Genomic DNA, 20569 nt, shown 5'->3' on the forward strand with positions numbered 1-20569 from the left:
GGGGAGGCAGGGGCGGCGGCCGCCTCCCCAATATTTCGGCTAGTCGTCGTTATATGAATAAAACGTAAAATTCCCCCAAATCGCCGCCCCAAAACCAGTATTTTGTTATCACGCGCCGTCAGTGCAGAAGCCAAGTGTCCCCTCTCCGTCTGCTCCGAGGTTGCCAAAATAGTGATGTGTCAATATCCCTTGTTAGGTGCCATAAACCAGAGGCCCGGGTAAATGTCATTGCGTTAATTGTTTTATTGTTCTTTTCCGTGATTGCACTGTCGGTGTTTTTATTAAGGACAGGCTATTCTTTTAATTTTAATTGATCGCTTAAATTCAAAGGTAATTGTCACTTAAAACAATTTTTAGTACATATACGCGTGAAAAACATTAATTTTATTGAAAATATTTGTGTTCTCTAAGTATTATAGTTATTATTTGATTAGAAATCATTGAAACAATATCATATATATATATATTATGTAATTGTTTAATGTTCAAAATGAATAATCTTAATCAGCCTTGAAACTTTGCTTTTCCTAAGCGTACATTCGGGAAGTAATAGCCAGACCAGCGTTCATTCCAATCTAGTTGGTTTGATTCGTTCACATGGCTCCACTACGATGAGGTATGTATATAAGTATTAAATTTTAATTTGTGACCGTTCTTTCCTTTTATGAACCTAACGTCGATCTAAATACAAACGAAATTTAGAAGAAAAAAACACAACATACAAATAATACTTGTATTGTTGCTTTATAATGTATTATTATTATTATCATTAATAGTTAACACAAAATTTATTACATTAACAATGTTATTCTTTTTAGCGCGGCAAAGAAGACGGGCAATAACTGTTGAGATTTCTGGGTCGTCGTCGGCGGCACTGGACAAACTGATTTCATGACAAACTTAGAGTAAGACAAAAATTGAGCATTAATATCAACATGAAAGTTCCCCCCCCCCCCCCAACGCACCATATTAATTGTAAATGTAAAAAATTCCGAGCCACGGGAGAGGACAACCCTCTTAAACAAACCCCTTTATGTTCCCAGTACAGACACTGGACCGCCTTCCTAATGTTTTGAGGTTATCTTCGCCCCTGCTATCGAGAAGAATACAGACACTGGACCGCCTTACTAATGTTTGGAGGTTATCTACGCCCCTGCTATCGAGAAGAATACAGACACTGGACCGCCTTCCTAATGTTTGGAGGTTATCAACGCCCCTGCTATCGAGAAGAATACAGACACTGGGCCGCCTTCCTAATGTTTGGAGGTTATCTACGCCCCTGCTATCGAGAAGAATACAGATACTGGGCCGCCTTCCTAATGTTTGGAGGTTATCTACGCCCCTGCTATCGAGAAGAATACAGACACTGGACCGCCTTCCTAATGTTTGGAGGTTATCTACGCCCCTGCTATCGAGAAGAATACAGACACTGGACCGCCTTCCTAATGTTTGGAGGTTATCTACGCCCCTGCTATCGAGAAGAATACAGACACTGGACCGCCTTCCTAATGTTTGGAGGTTATCTACGCCCCTGCTATCGAGAAGAATACAGACACTGGACCGCCTTCCTAATGTTTGGAGGTTATCTACGCCCCTGCTATCGAGAAGAATACAGACACTGGGCCGCCTTCCTAATGTTTGGAGGTTATCTACGCCCCTGCTATCGAGAAGAATACAGACACTGGGCCGCCTTCCTAATGTTTGGAGGTTATCTACGCCCCTGCTATCGAGAAGAATACAGACAATGGGCCGCCTTCCTAATGTTTGGAGGTTATCTACGCCCCTGCTATCGAGAAGAATACAGACACTGGACCGCCTTCCTAATGTTTGGAGGTTATCTACGCCCCTGCTATCGAGAAGAATACAGACACTGGGCCGCCTTCCTACTGTTTGGAGGTTATCTACGCCCCTGCTATCGAGAAGAATACAGACACTGGGCCGCCTTCCTACTGTTTGGAGGTTATCTACGCCCCTGCTATCGAGAAGAATACAGACACTGGGCCGCCTTCCTAATGTTTGGAGGTTATCTACGCCCCTGCTATCGAGAAGAATACAGACACTGGGCCGCCTTCCTACTGTTTGGAGGTTATCTACGCCCCTGCTATCGAGAAGAATACAGACACTGGACCGCCTTCCTAATGTTTGGAGGTTATCTACGCCCCTGCTATCGAGAAGAATACAGACACTGGACCGCCTTCCTAATGTTTGGAGGTTATCTACGCCCCTACTATCGAGAAGAATACAGACACTGGGCCGCCTTCCTAATGTTTGGAGGTTATCTACGCCCCTACTATCGAGAAGAATACAGACACTGGACCGCCTTCCTAATGTTTGGAGGTTATCAACGCCCCTGCTATCGAGAAGAATACAGACGCTGGGCCGCCTTCCTAATGTTTGGAGGTTATCTACGCCCCTACTATCGAGAAGAATACAGACACTGGACCGCCTTCCTAATGTTTGGAGGTTATCTACGCCCCTACTATCGAGAAGAATACAGACACTGGACCGCCTTCCTAATGTTTGGAGGTTATCTACGCCCCTGCTATCGAGAAGAATACAGACACTGGACCGCCTTCCTAATGTTTGGAGGTTATCAACGCCCCTACTATCGAGAAGAATACAGACACTGGGCCGCCTTCCTAATGTTTGGAGGTTATCTACGCCCCTACTATCGAGAAGAATACAGACACTGGACCGCCTTCCTAATGTTTGGAGGTTATCTACGCCCCTACTATCGAGAAGAATACAGACACTGGACCGCCTTCCTAATGTTTGGAGGTTATCTACGCCCCTGCTATCGAGAAGAATCGCATTGAGCAAATTAAACTGATGTATCATGTACGTGTAAAACAACACACACAAGGCATTATCCAATCAAAACTAAACAAATCACAATTTCCAGTTAATAATTTGCTGATTGCATTTATTATCGAGACGTCGGATACATTAATAGGTCGTATAAATGATTGCTTTAAAGAGATATTCTATTCTAGTCATTTCCAAATGAATGGTCTCATGACTATATCATGTCGTTACATTAGTAAGTGGACAACAGTTACCATAACAATCGCAGGTAGATTTTTCTTACGTTCTTACACAGCTTGTCGAAAAATTGGATCGAGGAAAATATAACCCATACTCATGCACAGCTTTATTTCGGTGCCGTGTTAGAACTATCGACGCCATTTCTGTACGAAATTCTGTACTTTACCATCATATACACATTGATGTCGTTAAACTGTGAAAGTTTCGGCAAGATTCACACTGTAGTAAAATGGGATATATAATAACACACATTTTTGAGAATATATATTCTTTAGTGGAAAAAGACCCAAATAAAAGGCCATTATTCTGGCAAAACTCAACACATTAAAATGTCTTTCTTTCATTTACACAAAGGTCTGTCCTCACGGCTTGATCAGCTCAAACGGGAAGTTGTCCACTCCCGAATATTTCCCTACCTTCACTTTCTCCTCCATCTCTGCCTTCAGCAAGCACGGACTGACTGTTATCTGCTTCTGGTCTGGTATCGTTAGTATAGAGACAGCGGTCTTGTCAAAGCGGGTATTTAAAGTGGACGCTGCAGTGATCAGTCCACCTATTCAGGACTGCATCGCTTTCGCTTATAAGGTTACCACTAGTGGCTGCTATAGTACTGGCCTTGGACTGACTAGTGTTCGTGTGGGTCTTGAATGATGTAGGCCTTCTTACTGCTGCATGTGATTATCTTCTTGTTGCATTGCTCTCCAATCCACACCTTCCTGTCATCTGCCATCTGATTAAGCAAGGAAAAGATTCAACGATGCAGCAATGACGGTACTATGCAAGAAGATATGGGATGAGAAGTGGTTCAACGAGTGGACCCAGTCTCCGGTCATCTCGCTTCCGAACAACGGCAACCACAAGTTTTTCCATAATTACCCAACCATAATCGTCATTAGTCATCCTAGCAAAGTCATGCTAGGCATAACCCTCAAGCAAATGAAAACCAAAGACACAGGAAATTCTGACGGAATAGCAGACAGGATTCAGAGCTTGGCATAGCACAGTGGAACATACCTTTAACAGCAGAGTTATGATTGAGAATCATATGCAACACAAAAGTGAGAGAACTTAATAGACAGACAGACAGACAGACAGACAGACAGACAGACAGACAGACAGACAGAGAGACAGAGAGACAGACAGACAGACAGACAGACAGACAGACAGACAGACAGACAGACAGACAGACAGACAGACAGACAGACAGGCAGGCAGGCAGGCCAGCAGGCAGGCAGGCAGGCAGGCAGGCAGGCAGGCAGGCAGACAGACAGACAGAAAGACAGACAGACAGACAGACAGACAGACAGACAGACAGACAGACAGACAGACAGACAGACAGACAGACAGACAGACAGACAGACAGACAGACAGACAGACAGACAGACAGACAGACAGACGGACAGACAGACAGACAGAAAGACAGACGGACAGACAAACAGACAGACAGACAGACCAAAAAACAATATACCCCCTGTTCTTCGAAGAAGGGGGCATAAAAAGGGCCCTTTTTAACGTTTAGTTATTTCCACCTATGACAAGCCAGTGAAACGCAAATCAAAGCAACTACATTGACAAATTGACTTCAATTTAAGTTTCATTTGCTCATCAATTTATTATTTTATATTCATTTTCAACTGTATTATAATTTCAGAAAAGCCAAATTTAAAATATAATAATCTAGCTAGCCGTAAGTATAAATATATTCAATAAATTACCTCATTATACATTGATTTAAAATGGATTCAGGGGTTTCGCTGTCGATTGCCATCGGCACCAAATGGCGCTAATTTTTTCGGCGTTAGCTGTATTAAGCCAGCTTTTCACCCTGACTTGACCTTTGTAAGTGTCCAATAATATTCAAATAAAATTTCCCGCGGCTAGGTACGAATGAATACACTTCATTTATTTCATTGGCTGATTTGAGTATAACACCAGAACATTGGAAACATATCCGCGTCTTTGTAACACTGTTTTACTGCATGAAACAATTTTATCTCTAATGAAAAGGCTCAATAGATAGAACAGTTTTACAATCAATTTTCGACATAAATACAGTTTGCGCGTTCACCTTTTATTTTCAGAGAATTACCAGCGCAAAAGCGTTTATATTAAAGGCTATATTCTCATATTTAGTACTTACTTGCATTGCATTTCAACCCGCGAGGTTTCGGGTCAATTCGCGGCCAGAGTGTGAAAGTCATAGTTTATATACAGTTTATCACCGGAGTTCGCAGAAGGGGTTGCGATCTTTTCATTGAAGGAAAAAATTGGAATCTATGCTATTTTTGTTTGATGGAGTAAATAGTTCGTTTAGTCGCTTTGTCGATATATCAATATTTTAGGCACAGCTGTTGCCTTGGTCGTGTACACTTGGCGTAAACAAGCCGTCGTTTCAGCAGCAGAATTGTTACCTAACTTTAATGCATTGCATTCCAATCCGCAAGGTATCAAGGTCAGTTTGCGGTCAGTTGCAGAAATCTTTATATAAACGCCGTCTCGTAAACTTTGTGCACTTGAAGTCTGTTTTGATCAGAAAGATACTAAATAAAGATATTCGGCGATATTATTGTGGTAGGTCAATCATCGATTTTTAATATGTTTTCAACATTTGCATGATAAGGACCAATTTTGATAAAATTAATTAGAAATATTTATCCATTTAGACCAGTTTATTAAGCATGAGCACAATAATTCACTATACTATAATTATGCAATTAAATAAGATTCGAGTATTGCCGGCTGACCTATATGCACTCGTTTATTTTCATGTTTCTTGTGTTTTTCTATTCTGTAAATATAGATATCTGAGTAATAATATCACATAAAGCAAAATATGCCACGAAATCTGGCGCAACACCATGCTTGTGATGTAGCTAAGAACTGCGCAGAAAAAAAGGCATCCGCTACTTTTTATCTCATAGAGATAACTTTTGATCGTTCATAAACATCGACCACAATCAACGCCGTATATCTTTTTTAAAGATATTTCTTGTTAAAATTGGCTCCAATTTTTTTAAAGTGGCGAATTAAAAAAAAATCGGTAAAATCCTATCCGAAAATGTATACTAAGAATCGAAAGCACGCGACCGAGCATTAGCGGCCTACGTCTGTCAGTTGTAAATATTGATTTACGACAATGTAACCTACCTACAGTGCAAAGTATAGGTTACGCATGCGCAATTAATTTCCTTCTATATTACATATAAAAAAGTTGAAGTTCGATATCAATTTTTACCATGATCAAGCGCATACCCACTATATCATCATACATCATTGCAAAGATAAATGCATAATCTTTTGAAAAAATGCATGTCATTAAATTCTGCTCACTCAAAATATTTATCTTAGAATAGGCGAACCGGTTTTGACAGCTGTGCAGACAACCATTTTGGGCTCAAATAGTATGACCTACTTTCAAAGCCGGGAACCATCAACACAAAAAGTAGAGCACAAAAATGGCTTATTTTCTTATTGCTTACAAATATACCTTCAAGTTGATACCAAAACTAACCATTTGCAATGTATTTTACAAATCCTAGGCAGCATGCACTCAACAATGTGTGCTAAATATCAAACTGACTGCATGTAACCATTAAAACAGGAGTTCCGGTTTGGGGTTATGTGACCTTTAAGAGAACCCAACCCCTTCACATTTGAATTAAAGGCACTTTTCCCACAGGTGTAATCTGTTTTGAAAAAGATCACAGAGTTCGGGTACAGTGACACACAGATTTATTCATAAAAGTTGCCGTTGAAAGCGCCATGCGTAACAGCGTTTGTCGACAAGAATTAAGGTAGAAAAGCCAAACTTGGTTATCTCATACATGCAGCGCTTAGACTCCATACAAGGCATCACTTTCGATTCTAATAGGCAAAGCTGATGTAACATATGACTTAATAGGTGAAAAATATCATCAATGGCAATATTTGTGCATCAAAGCAGGTTTTGAACCGGATTCGAACAAACTTTTTTTAATTTTTGCACATTTTAGGTAAAATCCACGTAGAAGCAGCATTTCTAATGTCATTTGACCCAACAAAAGGGCTTGCTTGCATGAAAAAACAACATACTTGACTTCCTGATTAACAAAAGTCATCGTCAGACATGAGCTTTAAGTCTTTTGTCACACCTGGACCTATGATTTCTCGGCTCGAGTTCCGTCTCGGACAGGCTCCGGAAAGTGTCAGTCTGGCCCAGGTGCTCAATTCCGTGTAATCTGAGAAAACAAAAAGGTTTTTGTGCACATTTACCCATTACGGCGCCAACTAATGTAAGTTAGATACAATTAGAGTAAGCTTTCAATAGTATTTGTTGCTTTATTTGCTGCAAATGAATAATGCACCACGCCGGCATCACATTGTCTGGCACACTGGCAAAGTTATCGCCACAAAATGTGGTTTAAGAGCTGCAGTAAATGTAAAACACCCAATTTTCCAAATTTTGGTCACAAAAGTGTGCCAGGATAAAAAAAAATCATTTTACAAAAGATTTAATTGAAAATAACGGCGTACTAACCTGCAAAGACACCGATCATCTCGACACGACTGGGCGAGTGTTGAGGGCCGCCTCCGAATGAGTCATGATGTACAGTTTTTGATGGCCTGTCAATTCAGCCGGACTTGTAAACCAATTGGATGATAGTTCAGGCAGAGCTAAAGACCCATTTCGACACCGCCTACAAATGCACACTTAGGTTTACGCATAATATTGAGGTCACTTAAATACAGATTCCCTGGTGTTTTTCACACAGGGTCTATCACAACAACATTCTTCCAGGAAAGAAAGCATAATATTATTATCATTTTTGTGTTTTCAGCTGAATACGTGATTTTACTTAAACTCTGCAAGATATCCAAACAGGAAAAATAAGGCAAAGTAGTGTTATTCTGAGTAGATCTGCCTAACAGGGTTAAAGGCGAAGGCAGATAGCAGTGTCGGTCCAAACTTGGCAGGCATTTTAAACAGTAAAAGGCTCAAAAAGTAAACAAAAATAATAAATACAGATGAAGTAAAGACATGCATTACGTTCATTATTGAGATTGATGCAAATTAATGTCAAAATGTCACTGAAAAACAATACAGAGTGTTTAAGTAGTCTAAGAATATGTCTCCGGAACAGGTTTCGGTGTGATTTTCCAGCATTTACCCCCCTTATGACCCCAAGTGCAACAGCCTTATTTCAAACAGCCCTAATTTGGGTCAAATGACATCTGGCAGTTATGTTTTGCAATACAGAGAGTTTTTGATGGTCAATTGTCAAAATTCTGGCAGACGACTAACTTGGTCGGATGTTCTTAAAGGTTACGCATGCGCAATTAATTTCCTTCTATATTACATATAAAATAGTTGAAGTTCGATATCAATTTTTACCATGATCAAGCGCATACCCAATTTATCATCATACATCATTGGAAAGACAAATGCATAATCTTTTAAAAATAATGCATGTCATTAAATTCTATGTGTGCTAACTCAAAATATGTACCTTAGAATAGGCAAACCGGTTTTGACAGCTGTGCAGACAACCATTTTGGGCTCAAATAGTATGACCTACTTTCAAAGCCGGGAACCATCAACACAAAAAGTAGAGCACAAAAATGGCTTATTTTCTTATTGCTTACAAATATACCTCTAAGTTGATACCAAAACTAACCATTTGCAATGTATTTTACAAATCCTAGGCAGCATGCACTCAACAAAGTATCAAACTGATTGCATGTAAACCTTAAAACAGGAGTTCCGGTTTGGGGTTATGTGACCTATAAATTGAAATCACTGAAGCGTGTAAGTGTTACAAACGGTGTTTTTACTGCTATTGTCAAGTCTTATGGGAGTTATTATCGGATTAACGGCCCCTTTATGATATTGAGCAATAAATTAAGTAAGATGGGGACAAACTGTCACGACGATCAATTATTATAATGATTATTAGGGCCGCTATTTCTTTAAGCAAAACCATGGCATTGGGCTGGCAAAAGCATTTAATATCTCTACAAAAACAAATAAAAACTTGTTTCAAAAGGTATTTGAGAGCATTTCTGTTTAATAGTTTCATTATTTTACTGTTCTTGGAAGGATATAATTTGATTAAGATACCAACAATTTCTGAAATAAAAAGTATATCGTTCACTCGATGTACTATATTTCGGATATGTTAAAATTCGGACATTTAAAGATAGGGACATGTATGTGTTGGTTTGTTATTGATAGTTTGTAAAAAATATTTTTTATGTTATTTCAGGCAACTAGAATGGATGGTTGCAATTATCTGGGCCTTTCTGCCAGGAAATAGGCGTGAAAAACATTCATTTAATTGAACCTGGAAATCATCCATCACTAACAGAAAACGTTTTAACAACAGAAGCAGATGTATGTCATGTCCAAATGACCAAATATAACTGTTTAACAATTTGAAGTGAGACGATTTGTTTTCTGATGTTTCATATTTCCCTTTTCCCTTTCAAATGATGTACATTCGTGTGATTCTATGTTTACATAATTAATTTTGAAACGTTTATGCAGCATAATGTTTAATGCATTGATGTTAACATTATTATATTATTTTGGTTATTTGTGTTGTTATGAAGTTAAACAAATGTTATTTATATACAAATAAAGCTTATTAAGACTTATGAAGGTATGACTTACGAAGGTACTTATTGTTTTTTTTAATGTAATAACATACTTATTAAAGTGATAATATACATTATATAGTCAATGACATACTACAAAAGTAAGGTTTCTTTAAATGATTGTTCTTATTAATACGGTTGGATTAACCGACAGTTTTCACGCCGCGAAAAAGTGACGACACCTTTTTTTGGGCCAGTGAAACCCCTGTGGATACACGCAATTTTTCTTGCTGTTTCAATAGTTTAATAGTTTATTTCAGTCTAACTCTTCATGATTACATTCTTATTACATAAGACGAACATAGAGAATAATACGGGCAAAAGACCGCGAAGCGGGCGTTGACCGTTCATTTGTATCAATTATCTGAAATACAGAGAGACATTACCTTATAGGCTATCAAGTCAAATAAATCCTGCCGTCATCTGTTTTCGCGATGGAAAAGCAAAGACCGCTTGAGCAACATAGGCCCTTCGACAAAACGCTACATGACACGTAGATGCATTTTCCTCAATAAAAAATACGACAAGAAATTTATTATTTTGTAGGTAATGGTACTCTATCTTCTTGCATTATATGATTTTCTACGATCAAAATACGTCTGTTTGCCTCCCTGTGTGACACTTCCTGTTTCCCATAATGCATTGCAAATTGAAAATCGCTCTAGATGTTATAAACAAAATCTTTAAAAAGATAACCCGTCTAAATTATTTGCGAACTTACGGTTTACAATATCGAATAAGATTAGTTTCGAATTAACTTTTCAATGAACCCAATATTTTATAGTTAATATTATCCCTTTTCTTAAATTAACAATTGTTTAAAAGTTTAATTTGTTCACAACATGAACGGCCGCATTTCTTTCGTCGACAACTATACATATCTGTGTGACGTCACTGCTTTCGTCAATACGTCATTAAGAAGTGAAAATTGAAACTGACATACCCTGGTGGATGTTTACATTGTTGAAATTTAATAAATTAATGGAATGCACTCGATTGGTAAGTAATTATTCAATTAAAATATTGCGTTTGGTTATATAAAACATCAATCTATAATTATATTGCTAAAGATTACCTTTGATAGCATGGGAACTGTTTTCGGCACATACAAAATTTCGCCGATTTTAAATTTAAGGTCAAGGATGTTCGATCGTTTTGTGAAAATTTTCAAAATATCCGGAATGCTATAATCTTTTGTATGGTGATTACTGGATCTGTATCTGAAATAAATATAAAATAAAAAAGGGAGGTCACCGTGAATAATTTTGAGATAACGAAGGTTTTTAAATGCCATGTGCGTTTGAAAAAAGGTCATTTTTGCGGGGCATAAAATTGGAGGTACGTTAAAATGTTTGTGCGTAATACATTTAAAATGGCATAGTAATATTGAGATTGTATTAGATTAGCAACTGTAACATTTGTATTATCATACTGAACACTTTTAAAACCAAAAATATTGGGAATCTTAAAAAATAATGAGAAATAAGTATGACTAGTTTTTTGTTTGTTTTGAATTTTTTATTGCACAGTTCAAAATAGATAACATGCAAAACAGATACATATTTCTGTTGATGTAATATTGATATTCATTTCAGGTTCTCAATAATTAAAGGAAACTAGCTTAGCATTAAAATGAAGTAAAGAAATTGATAGGTCACCGTGGATTTTTTTTGCTACAGACATTTTAATATGGACTTAATTTCAAAAATATAATGACTAATATTGTAATAGTAATTAAAATATATCTATATAATAACTGCTCCATAACAATCAAATTATCAACTGAAATGTGATACACGTAGAAATATTTATAATGTACATTGTTATGAAAATATTTCAGATGTAACAAATGAAAAAACAATGGTGATATTCAAAAAACATCTTAAATTACCCCACCCACCTGTTACCAATGTTGTGGGTTGTAAATTGAACATATGTATTATTTTAAAATTATTATTTTAGAACTGTGAGGTGTGTATCTAAAGACAAGATGGCCATGATGGCCATTTATCGCTCCACTGCTGAAAAAAAGGCTGAAAGAAATATTTTTACGCATGTGCAAATACTTAAATATAGGCCCTATTTAAGCACATGTACACTTTTGTGACCACCTGGGCTGGGTCAAATTTAACCCCAGGGACATAATTTGAGCAAACTTTGTAGAGGACTACTATATCTAACTACATACAAAATGTGGTAGCCCTAAGTCCTAGAGTTAAGGACAAGAGTATTTTAAAGTTTTCACAAAATAAGCAAGATATAAGCGTATATAATGTTCGATTTTGTGACCCGTGGGTCAGGGTCAAATTTGACCCAAAGGGCATAATTTGAACAAACTTAGTAGAAGACTATAAGATGTTCCTGCATACCAAAATTGGTAGCCGTATTCCGAATGGTTTTCGACAAGATTTTTAAAGATTTCACAAAATAGGCGCTTTATAAGCGTTTTTAAATTTTGTTTAAAGTTGACCCCAGAGGCATTATTTGAACAATTTGGTAGAGGTTTATTAGATGTCACTACATACCAAATTTGGTAGCCCTAGGCCCAATGGATATGGACAAGAGTATTTTAAATTTTTCACAAAATAAGCACTTTATAAGCATATGCTCAGTTTTGTGACCCCCGGGGTAGTTTCAAATTTGACTCAAGGGGCATAATTTGAACAAACGCGGTAGAGAACTATTACATGTCACTACATACCAAATTTGGTAGCCCTATGCCATACTGTTATGAACAAGAAGATTTTTAAAGTTTTCACAAAAAGGCCTTATATAAGCATATGTTCAATTTTGTGACCCTCGGGGCAGGATCAAACTTGACCCCAGGGGCATAATTTGAACAAACTTGGTAGAGGAGTATAAGATGCCACTACATACCAAATTTGGTAGCCCTATGCCCAATGGTTATGGACGAGAATATTTGTAAAGTTTTCACAAAATATACCCTATATAAGCATATGTTCAATTTTGTGACCCCCGGGGTAGGGTCAAATTTGACCACAGGGGCATAATTTGAACAAAATTGAAAGAGGTTCACCCCAGAAACATTCCTGAAGAAAGTTCATCAGAATTGGACCAGTAGTTTAGGAGAAGATAATGTTTAAAGGAAAAGTTAACGCACGCATGCACGACGGACACAGGATCATGACATAAGCCCTGCTGGCCTTTGTCCAGTGGAGCTAAAAACAACATAGAATACAATAAGCGGGGAAATTATGTTTCACACACCATCTGTGGTTTAATGCACTGCCAAAAATATCTTACAACTTAGGTGAAACATGAGAAATACAACTGACATAAGAATCACAACTATGTTTGTCATCGAGAAGGAAAAACAATTATGTAACAGCTATTAGATTTCATAGCTTATTTATATACAAGATGCAAATTACAATTGGTTATGTGTCAGGCAACAAATACCTCGCTATTGCACGTATTATTTTCTCTGATTTTATTACTCTGATTTGTCCGTTTGTAACCTCTGACAGGGGGCTCCTCAAACCACTCAGTCCGTTTCTTTTTGATTCAATACTCAAATGTTTAAGTTGCAATCCACTTCCTGCAACTTTCCTTGTAACACCTTGACTTATAAATGTTGTATCAATCATGGTTTGCAAAGATTTGATGTTGGAAGCAACAATTAGTTACACATTGTATGCTAATACTGCTCGGTCATAGCTGAATGAATATTTGTTTACAGTATTTTGGTCAAGAGGAACAGAGTTCACTAACTTTTGTAAAGCTCAAACATCCTGTAGAGCGCCATGTACAATGTATAATTCACCAATAACGTCTTTAACTAAATGTTCCCGCTTATATGATTTCATATTTGGTCATATTTCCTTTAACATGTTTAAGTATCTAAAAAGCCAATAATATTTTGCTGAAACTCAAACATTTTTCCACAAGTATGGACAGCATGGAGCAACACTTTACAATCAAAAACACTCTATAGTATGCCCAACTAAAATAACTGGTGAAAATTTCTGTAAGAATGTTATAAAACTTGTCAATGCAGATTTGATGGGGTCAGCTGTTACTGTTTGTCCCTTGACAAGCGTAGAGTCGCCAACAACTGTCACTCTAGTTATTTCTGACGCTTTCAAGGACATCTTCTTCTCAAGCATCACATATGTTGAAAACTGACCAGTTGAATGCACTGCAGCTATCTGAATTATGTGAGAAGTACGTACGCTCTGAAAAAACAAAACACAAATTTTACATAGAAATTGCACAAAATCCATTTTGACTCCATTAATCAGACAGCTTTGGGTCGCTCGCCCAAGTACAATGTAAACTTCTTAAAATACGTTTTTCAGTGTTTACAATAAACATAAAAGGGAAAAATATTGCCCCCCTCCCCAGGACAGGACTTATTGTGAAGCTTAATTTGAACAATCGTAGAAGAGGTTCCTTCACATCCATTCTCTATGCATTGTGATTTAAGAGTTTTTCAGTTGAAGGGTTATTGATCGGAAACAATTTTCACACTTAATGTGACCTTGACGGGGGGGGGGGGGGGCTTGACCTTTGACCAAGTGACCATAATTTAAATAGGTGTTATATACTGTCCAATCCCTATGCACATGGAAAGTAAAAAGCCAATCCGTGAGAAAGTTGACAAATTATTGATCGGAAACTAAATGATCTACCGACAGACCATTATGCAGCAAAACAATATTAACTCTCTCTTCCGAGGGGGACATAATAACTGTTATTATGAAAATTGAAACGCTCTTTTCTTCGATTCATGGATACATCAAAGTAAGTTTTTGGCATCTTATTTTTTCCTAAATCTGAAGAAGCGAAGAAAAGAGTGTTTAAATTCTTAAATGATGCACAATAATATACTATAGCCAGTTGTGGGTAATGTATCATTGCATCATCTAAGCGGTATTTACTATCATTTTATCAATAAAGATTAAGAATGATTTATTTTATGAAAGCAAAATGAGAAATTAGTCTGAACATAACTCTTGTTGCAATTCAATCATATGCTAGGTTGACCAACAATTCACACGATATCTCACATTGAGTTACTCAGCAGTAGCAGGTTGAATTATGTTACACATGTAAGTAAATATGTATATTTTTTAATAGAAGTTGAATTTTAGAGATTTAGAGTACCTAAATACCTGAATTGGACCAAGATAAACTTCTGTATGTGCAACACTGTGAATAAGGAATATGTTAAAAATAAACTTTAACTTACCCTCTTGTTTCCCAATCAAAGAAAACAAATTCCTTCCCAGTAGTGGTTAGCCCTGCTGGACAACGCTTGGGTACAGGTGGGGGTAAAGTTGTAACTTCAACATCTTGGTCCTCTATGTTTGAACTGTATGTTGGTCCCGCTCGTACTTCTTGCACTGAACAGGAAAACAGAATTTCAAATTGGAAAATGTGCTTGCACCTTCATGGGTTATCTCCGATTTTTATTTAAAGAAATGATTACACAGCACAGTAATGCTTTTACAATAATCAATTTACAAACATTAGCATATGCTTTTAAATGTTCCTACTACTTTGCATATATAATTGATGGATCTATTGAAACAATCTCAAACAAGAAATGTGTCCACACGACACGGATGCCCCAAACTCCAACTTTGTAACAATATAAAAATAATCCATACAATTGTAAGAAACCCAGGATTCCACATGGCCATGTTCGAACTTGGTCTAGACACAGCTTCTGACCAAGTTTGGTGAATATCGGATGAAAACTACTTGAATTAGAGAGCAGGCACGAAAAGTATGACGGACTGACCGACCGACCCACGGACAGTGCGAAAACTAAGTCGCCAATTTATGGCATACACATGAAGAATACTGTGTTTAAAAATAAAATGCCCATAATAAAAAAAATACCGTTCAAATTTGAGTCTTATGCGTCGCTGTTTTACTGCACGAGCAACAGCTATAGCCTTTCTTTTTTTGTGCTGAAGATCACGGGGAAGGGCCAGTTTCGATGTGAAAGTCCCAGGTGAAACACCCAGTTTATGATTTACCTGAAACAGATTGCAGTAAATGACAGAACAGTTTACAATCCACAATGCTAGAATATGCTTATGCGGAATAAAATAATATGAAATAATGTCAATAATTTACAAAAGTTACATAATTTTATTAGACCTAGAGATCTACGTACACACAAATAATAATTAATTTAAGCCCTTTATTTTCAAAACCAATACGTATTTTACGAATTGAGAATATTCATTTTGGTAAACTTGCAAAATTTCATTTTTATTACCGGTATTAATAAATAGGGCTCCAGGAAGAAAATAAACGTATGTCACTTTAAAATATACATGTTTAACTAAGGACAACCAATGAACCATTCACATTCTAGTGATTCTACTGCAATTGTGTTTACTGGCAGTAAATGATTAATCAGACAAAATATGAAAGAAAAATATAGCAAGTACAATATACAAAAATGTATGCATGTAGACTACACAGGAATTGAATGTACTTTGAGATACATTGTAACTAGCTGAATGTATTCAAAAGTATCAGTAATTTAGACAATACATCATGATATAATGCACCAATGTACCAAAAAGACAAAAAAAGTCTTACCCAATGCAAGCTTAGTGTTCATGTCATAAACTCTGTCATGTTTCCGTCCAGTAGCGACATTATTTATTGCACCACAATTGCTACACTGTATTTCCAAAACACATGCCTGTCCGAAATCCCTGCTTCCTACTGTGTTAAGTAAATTCATGGGCACTTGGCAAGAACTGCATGCTGAAAGCGATTCGGCCAATGTGTCGAGTTCAACGACACGTCTACTAATTTTCCAACTGGCATCGCTGTTGTCACATGTGGTCACGCTTACCGACGATCCGATAGGAAAATCGTCAAAATAACAGTGGTCATACCGGAAATCTTGATTGTCGGTGGAAGTAGTATTTCTATGGAAATCCATATTGTTCTTTGGAACGTTTTAAAAAAATAATTTATGTTTCGTTTTGTATTCCGAATTATATATCCAAATTGTCTATCCAAATTAGACATTTTAAATGAAAATATGAAAAAGCAAAGTATCTGATTCTCATTGTTGACAAATTATCGTTTCGTTATCAATAGACGCTTGTATTTGCACAGAAAATAACATCTACAGCGTAAGCAAGCGTTTCATCGATATCGATCACGAAGTGACGTCAAGCAATTGAACGCTTGGTTTCATTGCAGTAAATCTCGAAATTATGTAAATGCCGAAAATTTATAGGCGCATAATCAAAACAGTAAAACTAGAATTTTCACTCGTTTATTCCAACCTAATCTTTTGAAACCGTGAAAATATATAAAAGTTTTTAATTTTCACGATATAGAGAATCAATTACCGTAAAGTGGAAACGATCGAACATCCTTAAGGTCATTATGATTATTATTCAGTCAAACTAATGGAACATAAAAATTATCATTTTATTAAGTTTAAGAGTTATTTCTTGAGTATAATCTACGTGATTATTCTAAAGACCCTTTCTTTTGTGATGTATTAAGTTACGTTGTGATTGTAAACAATATTGCATCTCCGACTCATACTCGATCATTTTCGTACCAAACTGTTTCAAACTGTAAAAAAATCAAACTGTGCTTACATACACATTGGAAATAGACTAATTCATATGTACATTTTATGGATTCTCTTTGATTTTCTTTTAGAAGCTGCTCTGTCAAATGCTGGACTTCACACATTCCATGCATTATTCTGCTGAGCAAAACTGACTGCGTGCTTTGTACTCAACAACGAAGCAATTCTGGACCTATAAAGCTTGACCGGGACTGAAACATTAGCAATTGTGACTCTGTAATGTTCAACGTAAGTGGACTGTAAAGAAAAGGCAATTATTGTGAAGAGACTCTGTATGTCTGTAAGCAAAAAGAATATACAGCATAACAAATATCAGGTGTGAAAACAATGTTAAAGAATAGTGAAATTAACAATTTGCAATCAGGCATGTCAAATGAATTGTTGATATTAAAAATGATAGTTCCCAGGCAGCTCTAGACGTTTTTTTCTGTATTTCTATTACTAGTATTATTTCATAAAATGTATGCCACAATTAAAAAGCACACTCTGTTTAGAGACCATTGTGTTGTCTCATTGTGTGATGATGACTTGAAGTTATACATTGTACATTAAACAATATCTACTAAGTGGCTTTTAAGTATCAGATTTCTTGTTTATTATATAAATGAATGTTAATTTTTGCTTAAATATAAATGTGCATAATGCAGTGCCAGTAGCACACTTTGCAATATTTGTATTACAAAAGAGTGTGTTGTACACTTGAACTTATACCTTTAATTAATAATCCTTGCCTACAAAATCATTTGACACACCTGAGACCATGTTGTGTATTACCATTATTATTTTGCACATTATGCTGACACTTTGAAAAAATTGCAAATAAGCGAAACTCAGAAGTTTAGTCTTGTCAACTGTCTCTGATTAATTTTTTGAAGACCATATAAGAAGTGAAAGTGTAGGATACGGTATTCATTTTATTTGATGACTGCTTGTTATTATTTCTTCATAGAAGGCGTACTGGATGAGTGCAGTATTTTTTTGGTTCTACATCTTTGATGAAGTCAACTCATTGACATTTAGTGCCATGACTGAGCGTGTTTTTGAACTAACAAACGCGTGGTAGGAACTTATCCGAATATATGCAAACTCATAACATTGTGTCTAATACTATATGTGTTGAGTGCACAGAAACAAGGGCGAGAAGATATGGGTATAAATGAACATACTGAATGTGTTATTTTGTTTATAAGCTTGAACATACAAAAACTTGACTTTAATCAATTGGGATGTACATGCAGTTTAATAATCTGGTTATTTTATAATCATATTCATGTGGAAACTGCCTCATTCACATGCAATGCGCAGCTGCTGTCTATATGTTTAATGCCACATTCTATAATGACTGAATATCTTTACTTTCAAAACATGAAAATGAATTAAATGAAATGAAAATAAACGAAATAATGAAATTAAATTCAGGTGAAAAATATTTGATTATATTTTATTTAAATATGGTTTGGTAAATTATTTACTGGTAAAACAATTCTTGTTGATAACAGTAAATTCGTGATAATAAGTATGTTGTTGTTTATTTTTTGTCTCACACATAAAGTGACAGGTACACTCATATATATAGCGTTAAGCTTATGATGTGGGTCTTCATCATAAATCTAAATTTTTGCTACTAGTATTTTCTCTTTAGCCACCAACCTAGTAATGTTCAATCTGTGTATGCCATAAGCGATAGTTTTTACCAACTGTTAATTTCTGAGGATTCAGAAAAACACAATAAGTTTACCACATTTCATGACATAAGCTCTAACAGTGCGGAAGATACGCAAAGAGTTTTGTGTCCAAAGCCAAAGGTGATATTTCTGGTCTGTGCAATTTTGCGCAGTGAATGAGGTCTATGCACTTCTTTCAAGATAGATGCAAACATTCCCGCAAGCATTGTTGCATTTATATGTTTATTAACATTAAAAGAGTAAAAAACGTTTTTCATTTACATATGCAGGGGATACATTTACGATGTCGATGATTTAGACATGGGACCAAAATAATGAAGTACGGCACCTTTCTTTTTTATGCTTAAGTTAAATAAAATCGTTTTAAAAATAATCTCGCCCTAAAACATAAATGGCATACCTGCAAATGGAAAACATCAATAAAACACAGTTTCGCAAAAATTTTATTATTATTTTTTAAATTCTAACATTGTTTTTAAAAGTTAACAAAAAATGAAATACATGTTTAAAAGTTTGAAAACAGTACAAGGGGTTACTATACATAAAGCATAGCTTCATAAACTTGTTTAAGATTAAAACAAATTATATTTTATTGATTTGCTAAATTACATATTGTTTTGTAAAGAAATTGAATGTTTTGTTGCATAATAATGTGCAGACATATATTACCCGTGTTATCTTTAACAAACATCAAATAAGCTTTTGCCCGTAAATTAGGTAGCACCTATTATCATATTAGGTTAGTGTTGATTATAGATCAGGTTTATCATGCGCGGCTTAGAAAAACAAAAAGCACGAGCCTTGGCGAGTTCTTTTTCGTTTTCGTGCCGAGCATGATAAACCTGATCTATAATCAACACTAATCTATTATTCTATTTATCCCACTTTTTAGTTTGTAAACCTTTTTGTTTAAACAAATTTAGTTTGACTGGATAATTTCGCTGGATTTATGACGTCATTTCGTCGAAATATTGACGTCATTTCCTGCCGTTGATTATAGATGATATTTAATCAACGGGGCTTTAATCAACCGAATTCGCTGTAAAGGTGGGATAAAATGTCTTGTATTAAATTTGAAGTAACGTCAGTGTCGAAATCGTTATAACTTATTGATGAGTTAGAAGGCGCTACACTGAATAGATGAAATTGTGCGTATTTGACATTATTCAAACACAAACTGGGTGATTGAAACATATTTAACTGTTATACATGCGACACTTCAGTGACATTCCGCGTGATCCATAATTTTAACCCATTTATGCCTAGTGGACTCTGCCATCCTTCTAAACTGGATCAATTTATTTACAAAGTTAGGGATGTCTAGTATATTTATTTCTATTTTCAGAATATTTATTATAGAAATTCCTTTGAGCAAACAGCGCAGACCCTGATGAGACGCCGCATCATGCGTCGTCTCATCTGGGTCTACGCTGTTTGCCAAGGCCTGTTTTCTAGACGCTAGGCATAAATGGGTTAAAGGCAATCTCTAAAGGATTGCATGTATTTTCTTTGCGTAACTACTGAGCGATCATAGACATAAACAAGTACCAGGTCTTTACACGTCATATTCACCGTGAGCGGTCAAAGACAGGTTATACTACTA

The sequence above is a fragment of the Dreissena polymorpha genome, chromosome 11, assembly GCF_020536995.1.
Source record: "Dreissena polymorpha isolate Duluth1 chromosome 11, UMN_Dpol_1.0, whole genome shotgun sequence".
NCBI classification, from domain to species: Eukaryota; Metazoa; Mollusca; class Bivalvia; order Myida; family Dreissenidae; genus Dreissena; species Dreissena polymorpha.